The sequence below is a fragment of the Brachyhypopomus gauderio genome, chromosome 8, assembly GCF_052324685.1.
Source record: "Brachyhypopomus gauderio isolate BG-103 chromosome 8, BGAUD_0.2, whole genome shotgun sequence".
Taxonomy (NCBI): domain Eukaryota; kingdom Metazoa; phylum Chordata; class Actinopteri; order Gymnotiformes; family Hypopomidae; genus Brachyhypopomus; species Brachyhypopomus gauderio.
In genome coordinates, this window is record NC_135218.1 from 3,266,201 (window position 1) to 3,278,824 (window position 12,624).

General features: G+C 41.7%; 1 pseudogene; it reads right to left on the minus strand.

Moving 5' to 3' along the window:
* Positions 1-209: 209 nt before the first annotated feature.
* LOC143521117 (uncharacterized) lies at positions 210-3,627 on the minus strand (annotated as a pseudogene).
* Between the last annotated feature and the right edge of the window lie 8,997 nt (positions 3,628-12,624).

Consider the following 12,624-nt stretch of genomic DNA (forward strand, 5'->3'; position numbering starts at 1 on the left):
TTTAACGGCGTTATTCGCAACACTGGAAACCTGGGTGTCAAAATGAGGGTAGGAAAGAATTAGCTGGGTGTCATCAGCATAGCAATGATAAGAGAAATCATGAGACAAAATAATGTTACCAAGGGAACAAGTATATAAAGAGAAGAGAAGAGGGCCTAGGACTGAGCCTTGGGGGACTCCAGTGGAAAGTTTGCATGGATTGGATGTGGGGCCGTTTCTGTTGAGTGTGCCCATTTGAAGCCAGACTGATTAGGATCATGGAGTTGGTTCTGGGTGAGGAAGAGAGATAATTGGTCATAGACTGCTCGTTCCAGAGTTTTTGATAGAAAAGAAAGAAGTGATACTGGTCTGTAGTTGTTCATGTCAGAGGTGTCAAGTGTTGCTTTTTTTAAAGATTGGTACTACCCTTGCTATCTTGAACATGGTAGGTACATGACCTGAAACTAAGTAGTTGTTGATGATTGCTGAGATGAATGGAAGGAGATCCCTTGACATATTCTGGAAAAGAGTGGAAGAAATTGGATCCAGCCAGGACAATAGTAGAATTGCTGGAAGTCAGAAGTTGATGTATCTTGCCTGAGCAGAGAGGGGAGAAAGAAGCCAATGAGTTGAGTATTGGGTTAGGGGTACTAGTAGGAAGGATGGGAACTGGGGAGAAGGACTGACGAACTGCTGCAATCTTCTCTTCAAAGAAGATGACAAAATCATCAGGAGTGAGAGAGGATGGAGGAGGGGGTGAGGGAGGGTTAAGGAGAGAAGAAAAAATACTGAATAGCTTGTGTGGGTTGGATGCAGATGATTCAAATCTCTTTCTGTAGTAGGCCGACTTTGCTGATGTGGCTTCCAGTGAGAACTTTGAAAGGGGAGATTGATATGAGTGGAGGTTTGAATCTAGGCGACTTCTCTTCCACCTCCTCTTTGCAGTTATTAGATCTCTCCTGTGGCTGTATAGCACTTCAGTTAGCCAGGGGGAGGATGGAACAGATCTCTTAAGCCTGGGAGAGGGGGGACACAGAAGATTGATGGATGAAGAGAGCGTAGAGAGGAAAGTATCTGTCATTGTGTCCAGTGAGAGAGAAGACAGAAAGTTCTGGTGAGGAAGGGAGGACAAAATGTGGCAGCAAGGGTAGACATATCGTAGCGTAAATTTGGGTGAAAGTAAGAAGAATGTACAGGAGAAATGTGAGTGGAAATTGCAGGGAGGGAGAAAGAAAAGGATAGAAGGTGATGGTCTGACAGGTGAGGTGGGGTGACCGTGATGTCTGATGTTCCGGTGGCTCGTGTAAAGACCAGGGGCCTCATGTATGAACGTTGTGTACGTGCAAAAACATTCTGTATGCTATGTTTCATGCAAACGGTCAGATGTACTAAATGTGATTTGAACGTGAGAAAGTGCGTACCCTCACGACACTTTCACTTTCTAATGTGTTTTCGTCAATTAGCGACACTTAGAGGTGATGCATTGAAATTACAACTATTAAGATATAATTTACTCACACATTGTAGTACGCCCTTATTGTGTAAAATAAAGTAAATTAATCAGAAAATTAAACAGTTAATTAATCAGACAATTTAATTGCCTTACTGAAATAATCATTCCACATGTTTCCACTTAGCCTACATTATATAAACATGCATTAAATGTTGCACTGGAGTTCTTGGGAGATGGCAGCGTTGGCATTACTGCTAATGGGCGAATTCGCCAAGAGCGCGTTTTCCGACCATTATGATTTTTTGGCCCATGATGATGACTGACTTATAAACCGTTTCAGATTTCCAAGAGCTGTCCTCTTGTGCTGAGTTCGGTCCAGTTTTGGAGAGAGAAATGCGAGGAGTCATGCATTGCCAGTTCCTTTACAGGTGCTGACAATGCTGGGCTTCCTAGCAACTGGCTCGTTTCAAAGAGAACTGGCAGGGGATATCCCAGTCATCTTTGAGCCGGGCCATGCCAGCTGTTTTGGATGGAATCATCTGCATGTCAGCTAGGTACATAAAGTTCCCATATGAAGCGGTTGACCAGGTAAACATTAAAGCACAATTTGCAGCGATAGCCAGTTTCCCTAATGTAATCGGAGCGATCGACTGCACACACAATTCTATAAAGCAGTGGGGAACCGTCAGGGCCATCTATGCCCTCTCAGAGGGCCTAAAATATTCTTAAAACATAAATATATATAATTTATCCAATTTTTCGACATCTAAACAATTACAAAAATATAAGCAAATAAATTATTCACCCGTGTCTATTCAATCTGTGTTGGAAGGTGAGGGGTTAAGTGGAAGCCTGTGAGCCTGTGTCTCCCCCAATCAGGACTGTGATGCCCGCTGTTCGTTTACAGAGGGCCTGGCAGTTCAGCGCAATACCAGTTTCAAATGACAGCAAAATTGACCAATCATATCTTCCCTCTTAGTGGGCGGGCTTAACTGTATGATAATTTCCGCCCACTGTGGCAACGCTAGCTGGCGTTAGCGTACCACCACTAGCTAGTTTCGATTCATTCCCTCGTGCGCGTTGTTTACATATTCCGCTTCCGAGGAACACGGAGCTGTGAACCTTATTTTGTTTAAGAAGTTATCGAGTACATATGTTATTGTTTATTGCGTTTTTAAAACTGTACTGTCGTCTCAGTTTTATTGAGGGGGGTGGGGGGGTGGGAGTGGGCCCAGGTTTAATGGTCACGGTTCGCTACTGCTATAAAGGCACCATCTGAGGAGGAATTTGCTTATGTGAATAGAAAGCACTTTAATTCCATAAACATTCAAATAATCTGTGATGCAAAAATGTGCCTTACTAATGTAGTGGACCGTTGGCCTATATCAACCCAATGATTCATACATCCTTACAAACAGCATGGTTGGGATAAGATTACAAGCTAGCATAGTGCGTGATGGGTGGCTTATTGGTAAGCAACAAATTTAAAGCATTTAAATAAAAGCATTTGACATTTCCAGCTTAGAATAATTAATTTAAAACATAGGAGACAGTGGCTACACGCTCAAGACGTGGCTGATGACCCTTTGTAATCCACAGACTGACCCAGAGCGGAGATACAATTCTCTGCATTCTCGCACCCGGTCGTGGAGAGGGCGATTGGGCAGCTGAAAAGCCGGTGGCGCTGGCTGGACAGGACTGGGGGATGCTCGTGTATCGGCCAGAGAAGGTGTGTCGTATTGTGAGGGCATATTGGGTCCTGCACAATGTTGCGCACAGGTATGCCGTGCCATTGTTAGAGGTGGTGAAGCAACCAGCGGACCCAGAGCCAGGACAGATTAATGCACAGCCTAACCCAGGTGCTATACAAGCAAGGCAACAAATCATAGCTACAATATAGAAAGGTAAGAGACAGCATTCAAATTTTAACCAATTCTTTTATTGAGTCGCTGATGCTAGTGAGCGCATCACTAATATTTTTTAGGTGCATTATATTATTATGCCAGTGTGCATTGTTCTGACCCCACAACATTTAAAGCTTCACACACGCTATCCCACTCAGACCTTTTGCGCTTTGCCATAATGCCACAAAGTGCCAAACAAATTTTTTTCCGCGCCTCTACCTCATTCAGGAGTGTCTCCACTTCACATTTGGTGAAGTTCCTCTCTTTCCCCTTCTTTAAATTAATTTGCATATTTATAGGGGGGAGTGTCACAGGAGGAGTCAGCCACTCTCTTTATTGGGATGTACAAAAGAAATGTGCGTGGAATTCCGGCATATTCACGGTTTGATACATCCGGATTATTTTTTTGCGTACAGCAATGGAAGGATGCAAGATGAATGTAGTTTGTCGGATGGAAGTGGAAGTTTGAAGTCACCAAGGAGAATGAGTGGGTTTGCATCAATGGTGAATTGACTGAGGAGGGTATCAAGTTCATCAATGAAGTTCTCAAAGGAACCTGGAGGGCAATAAATCACAATGATGTGAAGAATAGTGGGGTAGGATACAGTGATAGCATGGAACTCAAAGGAAGAAATTGAAAGAGCTGAAAAGGAGAGTTGGGTGAAACGCCACTCTGGAGATAGAAGTAGACCTGTGCCACCTTCCCTTCCAAGGTGTCGTGGGGAATGAGTGAATGAGAAGGCAGAGGACAGAGCAGCTGGAGTTGCAGAGTTCTCCGGAGTGATCCAGGTTCGACAGAGCCAAGAATTGTAGTGAGTGGAGGGATGCAAGAGCTGAGATGAAGTCAGTCTTCTGGACAGCAGATTGGCAATTCCAGAGTCCTCCAGTCACTGTGATTGGAGTTTGTGGTGACCGTTGTGGGTAAAATAGATTCTTGGTGTTTTGATGGCTATGATGGTATCTATGAGCTCTGTGGGATACATACACAGGAATTGGCAGACACATTATGGAATAGAACAAGCTCTATGGATACTAGTAGGGAAAGAGTATGGCAGAATAAGTTGAGACTTAGCTGGGTTAGAGATTCAGTGTCTTTGGAGGAAAGTAGATTAAAGCAGAGAGTGTAGAATCACTGATTGAAGTCAGAAGCTACTGCATACCGCTACAGACGCATGAGTTGTCCTAATTTATCTATTTTAGTAAGTGCTATATCCGCCCCCTAATTCATACCTTGGACCAGGGTGAAACTACACCTGAAGTGAGTAATTACAGCCAACAACAGCTAACAAGCAACAAGGTTAGGATAAGAAACCTAGAATTTACCAGAATCTGAGGCAAAAGTATTTAAACTGAAACCCTCCTTAACCAATCAGAGGATGTTCCAAGAGTAGATAAACAAAGCACACTGAAATCTTAAACTAGAAATGCCCGGTACGCCAGATTACCAGTCCTGCCCTGGTGCAAGGTCATTCAAAGCTGAAAAGGGAACCAGTGCAAATATGAAAGAACAGGTGTAATGTGCTCAGATTTACGTGTGCTGGTCAACAAACGAGCGGCAGAGTTTTGAACAAGCTGTAAGCGAGAGATGGAAGACTGGTTAATTCCAACATATAGAGCGTTACAATAGTCTAGAGCTCACAAATACATGGATGGCTTTCTCCAAATCAGTACGGCTGAGGAAAGGCTTTACTTTAGAGAGCAAACGGAGCTGAATGAAGCTTGTTTTCACAACTGAATCAATCTGTTTATCAAGTTTTAAATTACTGTCAAGCTTCACTCCTAGATTTTTTTACCACCTGGTTAAGGCGGGGGAGCGAAAAATTGAACTGTCAAACAAAATCCATTCAGTTTTATCATTGTTCAAATGGAGAACATTTTGAGACAGCCGATGCTTAATGTCATTTAAGCAGCTGATAACAGAATTAAGACTGAGTGCAGATATTGCAACAACAGGCAGATTTCTCTCAAGAGACACTCTTGACAAAGACAGGCACGGAACATTAATTTGACACACATTAAACACCTTGGAATAAATAAGTTTTGATGAGACAAGCCACAGGTGAGATGGATGAGCGCACACACATTGAACCACACCCAAGGGAAATACATACATGGACATAACCAGACGTAGACTACACATACACACGCCCACGGGGGGTGGGGAGTGAGGGTGGGGTTGGTTTCCTGGGGCTGTTAGTTACATAACTATAATGGGGTATGTTTGAAAATTCAGTGAAGTAAAAAAATTATAAATAATAAATATAAATCTTCTTCTTCTTCTTCTTCTTCTTCTTCTTCTTCTTCTTCTTCTTTCTGCTATTCCCGTTTAGGGGTCGCCACAGCAGATCAGACTCCTCCATCTGGCCCTGTCCTGAGTGTCCTCCTCTGACACACCAGCCACTCTCATATCCTCTACCACTGCATCCATAAACCTCCTCTTAGGTCTACCTCTCCTCCTCTTGCCTGGAAGTTCCATACTCAAGACTTCCTCGTCGCTCCAAATGAGAATCTCAACATCTTCATCTCAGACACCTCCAACTCCCTCACCTGTCTCTTTGTCAGTGCCACTGTCTCCAGTCCATACAACATAGCAGGTCTCACTACTGTCCTATAGATCCTTCCTTTCATTCTAGCCAACACCCTTCTATCACAGATCACCCCAGACACTTTATGCCATCCACCCACCCTGCCTGCACTCTCTTCTTTACCTCTCTTTCACTTCCTCCATTACTCTGTACCCTCGACCCTAAGTAGGTAAACTCGTCAACCTTCACCAAATCAACTCCTTGTAACTGGACCTGTCCACCGTCTGCCCTCTCATTCACACACATGTACTCTGTTTTACTCCTGCTCACTTTCATTCCCCTGCTCTCCAAAGCATATCTCCATCTTTCCAAGCTCACCTCCACCTGCTCCCTACTCTCACTACAGATCACAATGTCATCAGCAAACATCATAGTCCAAGGGGACTCCTGCCTAACCTCGTCCGTCAGTCTGTCCATGATAATAAATAATAAATAGAAATAATAAGGTTTAAACTAAAGTAAAGGACAAATTCGTAAAAGCTGTACTTATGCAATGACAAGTCAGTCAGCATGCTGGATTACGCCTGCCTTGATGATCTCTGATTTAACAGGAATTAAATAACATAAGCATATAGTTGTCAAATTGGTTTGCCACATCCTGCAGAACCTGAAATTGGCTTCAGTGTTTGTTTCACTGTGTTCAAATACACTCTGAGTATGTGCCTTACAGTATACTCTCAGTCAGTTGTTAGTATTGGAGACATATTCAATATATGACATATAAGATATATTTATTTATTTATTCTTTATTTCATTTATTGTTTATACAATAGGCATGTTATTTACATGACTCAGTCCTAATATTTGTGATTAAACTTACTGATAAAGTTTTAAACTGATAACCCAGTCTGTATTTTACCATTTAATTCTTTGTGAGGCCATTTGGCAAATCAGCATCTATTCTATCACTCCAATTCTAAAGTAGTCTTTCTGACACAGGAACAACACCTACAGTATTTCATAAGCCATTCATGAAAATGGTATGACGCCCTCTCTGCATTATCTGGTGCACATTCGTCTGATGTCCTGCTCGGGCACCTTTTCCCCCTCCTTGCAGAGCTGAGCAGGAGGAAATTGCTTTGGAGAGAGCCGATGTTTTCACATTTCAGGGCTGGTGTGTTTGCCTAGCACCTTGCAGAGAGAGTGCACTGTTTTCTTAATGACGAGTAATGGGTGAGAATGTCAGCAGGATCGCGTAGCAGTGCAATGTGTGTGTGTGTGTGTGTGTGTGTGTGTGTGTGTGTGTGTGTGTGTATAAGACTGTTGCCGAGGGCCTCGGTGCACCGCACTGAAGTGCCAGACGCAGGAGCGGCTTGCCGAAGCCACATCGTACAGAGTGGTGGGGGAACAAAAGCTTGTTTCTTTCCTGATTTGCCCCCCCGCCACCTCTCCCCATGGGAGCACAGGTTCAGCCCTTAGGTCAGATGAAAGTGATAAAACCATCTCCTTAAGCCTTCTCTATTTCACTCAGCATGCTCACCAAAGATCTTTTATCAAGAGCAGTGGATGGCCTAGGGTATACCACCTGTTTCTGATGTACTATTAAGAATGCATGAGACCTGATGACATTTAAAACAGCATACAGTGTATGTTAACATGATGCTGTCTGTGATGATGAGGATACATGCACTTGTGTAGCAGATTTTACTGAACATATTGCCCCCCCCCCCCCCCCCCCCCCCAAGAGACAGAGGTTGGCTCCAACATGGATGCATGTTCGTGTACATGTATGTGTGTGTTTTGTGTTCTTATTTGCGCATGTGTTTGCACAGACATTTTGAGAGCATGCGTCCGAGTCCAGGCATTAGTTCGTCACGTCTTGGGGTACAGAAGAGGGCGAGTGCACAGTGAGTGCGACCGGATGGTTTAAACCTGCGATATGAAGGCCAATCATAACAGAAAGACTTAAGGACATGTTTGTTTAAGAGTTGGAAATTTCGCTGTGGGAATAGGCAGTGCTTAGCGGGCACTCTGATTACAGGTATTTGAACGCATGCTGGGTGGGGGCGAGAGTGGGGGCGAGGCGGGTGACGTGGGTCAGGGATAAAGGAGCGGTTTGTGGAAGCACACTTGCCATTGATACCCTGAACCTTCCTGCAAATATTATTTTTTAACACCCAAGCACGAAGAGCTAAATAATGACGCGAGGCCGATTCCGAATTGAAATTGTGAGCGGACGTCATTATGATCCATCAGTCTTTGCTGACTCAATGTCTTTGAACAGTATGGCCTCTGTGTAGCCTATTGCTGAGACGGTCTTCTTAATGAAAAAGTGAAAACCCAGAGTATATAAAGACCACTTGATTTTTGGACATGACAGCTTAATCCAACATATAAATGATACTCTTTTCCCAATTCCAGCCAGAATATTGCTTTTACAGTCAGCTCTGAGTACAATCTAGTTTGGCTATAGCTTTATTCATATCAGATTGTTGGTTTAAACATGACACATTTGAAAGTTTTGCCTGTTTTTGGCATCATTTTAAGAATAAGGTTTCCATAGCATAAGGCACAGATTTTTTTTTTTACCTCATCTGTTGAACTGTGGTTTGCAGGGCACATACACAAGTTTTAACACAGGAAATGACATCATTGTGTATATGGACTTTAGGCAGTTATTCAGTGACTAACAAGCCACCATTGTTTTAAATGATGTAACTGTACATTTACACACTATGCTCAAGTTTCATACTTAGGTTAATAAAACAGTTATAACAAAACATACTGTACCTGTATTATGTAAAAGCCAATACCAGCTTCTGTTGAGACTTTTGGTGAATCTTTGTTCCTGAGCAATATCCAAGTGCTAAGCATTTTTGCCATGTCTGGCGTCATTTTAAATGGTGTTACAATGTTCATTTGACCAGTGCCTTGTTTTAGAGTTACAGACAACCCAAATTTTACTTCTTTCAGACTTCCACTAGGCACAATTTTAGGTTCAATAAATAGTTGTTGACAAGTGCAAATAAAAGCAATTTAGAAATATCACATCCTCGTAATATCTATTTTAATTCTCCTCAAATAATTTAACTATAAATTGGTATTAACCTGACAGCATGAGTTCTAGTGGTAACATTTATCTTTAGTCCTTCACAAGTGATTGTTTGAGTCCTTTACAGCAGCAACTACCCTACATTACAGTATCAAATACCTATGTGACATTTTGATCTTAAATAAATAAACAAGCCTCACAACTAAATAGATATGTTTCCACATGAAGCCTTTTTTATATACCATTACCAATGGAGAGTGTGCCCAAATGGAAGCTAAAGCCTTCCTAAAGAATATAATGTGTAATGATGTACAAAAAACAAAACCATAAGATACAGACATTCTGTCCTTTGCCTGTTCTCCACAAAAAAATTAAATGAATAGCCAAACTGTTATATACGGTATATACAGCATTTTGGATTCTTGAAATTATGCTGCATGCAAAGTTACAGATGATTATTTGTGTGATCTTTAAACTACGCAACTGGCAAATAGACATGAGAATCATTTTAAATTACTCAGAAGCCTTTAAACATTCACCTTTTGTGCTATTGCAATAGAATTTTCCTTTAAAATGGCTGCATAATGCCACTGTCAGGCCAAAACATCAGTACAGCCACTGCATATTGGCATGGTGCCACCTAAATGAAGTGAAACGAAGTGTTGAAGTGAAACCATGTATTTTGTTCGAGCGCTGGACGGAAATATTCAAGAAGTAACGCTTGCTGTGTGCTGCACATCGATTGACTGTTAGTCTTCATCTTTCAACGACTTATACGCTCTCAAGGAAATTCTGTTTCCCCTGCAGTGTGTTCAGTTCAGTGAAGGGAGAAAGCATGGCTGACATACTACAATAAACACAATGAAAAGCTCGTACATATAAATGACCAAATAACCAGTCCTGCAAGAGTAGCAAATATTATGAGAGATTGCAGTTTCAGTTGCAGTTGGAAATGTATTTCTGCAGGTGTTGGCCACATTGGAGCATAACAGAGAGAGAGAGGGGAAAATGCAGGCGTTCAAGATTTGGCAGCAAGTTAGAAGTATACAGTTCAAATGTCCCGCCTTTCCAGATGTGTGATGTGAATTTATTGCTAGAGGTCGAAACATCTCCATTAAACCGTCTGGCTGCGACGGAACTGCGGTGAAAGGCATGATCATCATGTAGAAATCCACAGAAATAGTATCCGTCTTGTGTGGAAAGTCTCAACATGAGGAAGTGCTGGTCATTTACATAGATTGGAGGCATGAAAGTATGAGAGCCATTAATGCTTTAGGCTCTCACTTGATTTCCCAGAAGCTCAGCCCAGAGTTAAGAAGAAGATAATTACTGTCCTTTCTGTGAAAACTTTAGCACAGTAGCCAAAACAAAAAAATGGAAGAGTGATTCATGGGTAAAGACAAAGTTGTGAAAGAAACTTCATGAGAGAGACTTAGACTATTGCAACAGTCTCTTAGCTGGATGTTCTGGTAAATCGATAAACAAACTCCAGCTGGTTCAGAACGCAGCAGCACGAGTTTTAACAAAAACTAAAAAGTTTGATCACATTAGTCCCGTACTATCGTCATTACACTGGCTGCCAATTAGATTCCGTATTGACTATAAAATACTTTTATTAACATATAAAACGCTGCATGGCTTAGCTCCAGACTATCTTAGTGAACTTATTGAACAATATAACCCAGCGCGTTCACTTCGCTCACAGGACGCAGGGTTATTAACTGTTCCTAGGATCAAAAAGATCACAGCAGGTGGAAGAGCCTTTTCTTTTAAAGCTCCACAATTGTGGAATAATCTTCCTGCCTCTATTCGGGACTCAGACACAGTCTCAATGTTTAAAACTCGATTAAAGACTCATCTGTTTAGTTTGGCCTTTGATTAATTTGTTACATATTTACTACATCTCGTATCTTTTCTCCAAGGTTCACCTGGAGAGTAACACTGCAGTCGGAGCCTACAATACCAGCATCGCTGCTCCGACATGGAATGAAAGCCTGGCGTTCATCAACAGACATTTACAATGACAATATCAAAACCCAGAACTTTCATTTTTACCTTTACTTAGTCTGATTGTGTGATTTGTGTGTGGCTTGTGTATTTGTCTGTATTTTGTGTAATTTGTGTGTTAACGGGCCGCCCAATGGAGGATGGGTTCCCTTTTGAGTCTTGGTTCTCCCGAGGTTTCTTCCTATTCCCCACCATCATAGGGAGTTTTTCCTCGCCACTGTCGCCTTTGGCTTGCTCATTAGGGTTCTGGGCCCATAGTATTGTTAACCTTTTAAATCCTGTAAAGCGCTTTGTGACATGTGTTGTGAAAAGCGCTATACAAATAAACTTTGATTTGATTTGATTTGAGAGAGAGAGAGAGAGAGAGAGAGAGAGAGATAGGCAGCGATGGAGTTTTAGTATCACTGGTATCTTGGCCACATTTTAAAGCTAGTTTGACCATTCTCTCATTATTTTGGTATGAACCCATTTATGGTTTGTGCAAGTGGCCTCACTGGGTTTCTAATCAAAACAATCTATATGTGTCCTCTTATGTCCAGTAAAGACATTCTTTGAAACTGCATTGAGAAAATAGATGAGTTCTACTCTGTAACCAAGCAGAAGGTCAGGAAGGTGGTTTGGGTTATGAACTCCTTGGAAAGGTGTTTTTTCTAGGCAAGAGTTTGTAAAGGGGTGGAGTGGGTACCTCAGAAAGCACCGCAACAGAGGTTTGAATACTATGGTGTAGGTTTCAGAACTCACAAGCCTCTGAGATGTGATATATTCATTGCCTTTTCCCAATTTATCATCTCTGATTTTTTTTTCTTTTATCTCATCTTTTTTCCTCTTCAAATCTTCTCGTTTGTATCACTTTTTTCATAAATATTGGCCAGCAACATGATAACATTCCTGAGACATCTGTTGAGGAAATATAAGACTACATTTACAGAATGTTAAACACCGGTCAGGCTGCCCTTGCCAGATCTGATAACAAACTCAAAGAGAGCTTCAGTGTGTGAGGAAACACCAGCCCAAGGCCACGAGAACCCTTAAACGTTAGAGGGACTATAAATGTGGGATTAGTGGGCGTCCTCTGGCCAGTGCATGTACAGACATACTTCAATGTTAGAGGCTCTCAAAATGTGGGATTAGTAGGCGTCCTCTGGCACATAGACATACTTTGTCAGCTTTCCCAAAATATCATTGTGAAATGGACACAGGGTAATGGGTGGGCAATTAAAGTTGGATTCAATTAGGTTCCCCAGTAAAAACTGCTCTGGCCTCTGAGCGTGCATGAGGTTCTGCTTATATATGGAAATACAACACCGCTCCATAAGACCATTTGATCCTGTTCTATATTATCCAGTTTGACACTTTGCCACAATCCAGGGCCACTTACAGTGACAACTGAAATCTAATCCTCCAAAACAAGTTATGTTTCTCTCCCTTATACTCCCTCTCTTGCTCTCATGCTCTCTTTCTCTTAACCTCTCCTTCATTCATCTCTTGATCTAACTCTCAATTTATTATTCCTTTCTTATAATATATTTGTTATTAGACTGATAGACAGTCATTTCTGCATTCAGTGCAATGCAATATCTTCATGTTCTATATTGTATAATTGTATTAGGACTATAGATATCAGGGAATGTATGAATTTTCAATAAAAACCAGAAAGAAGAAAAAAATTATTAAATCAACTGACCATACATTTTATTAGTGAAC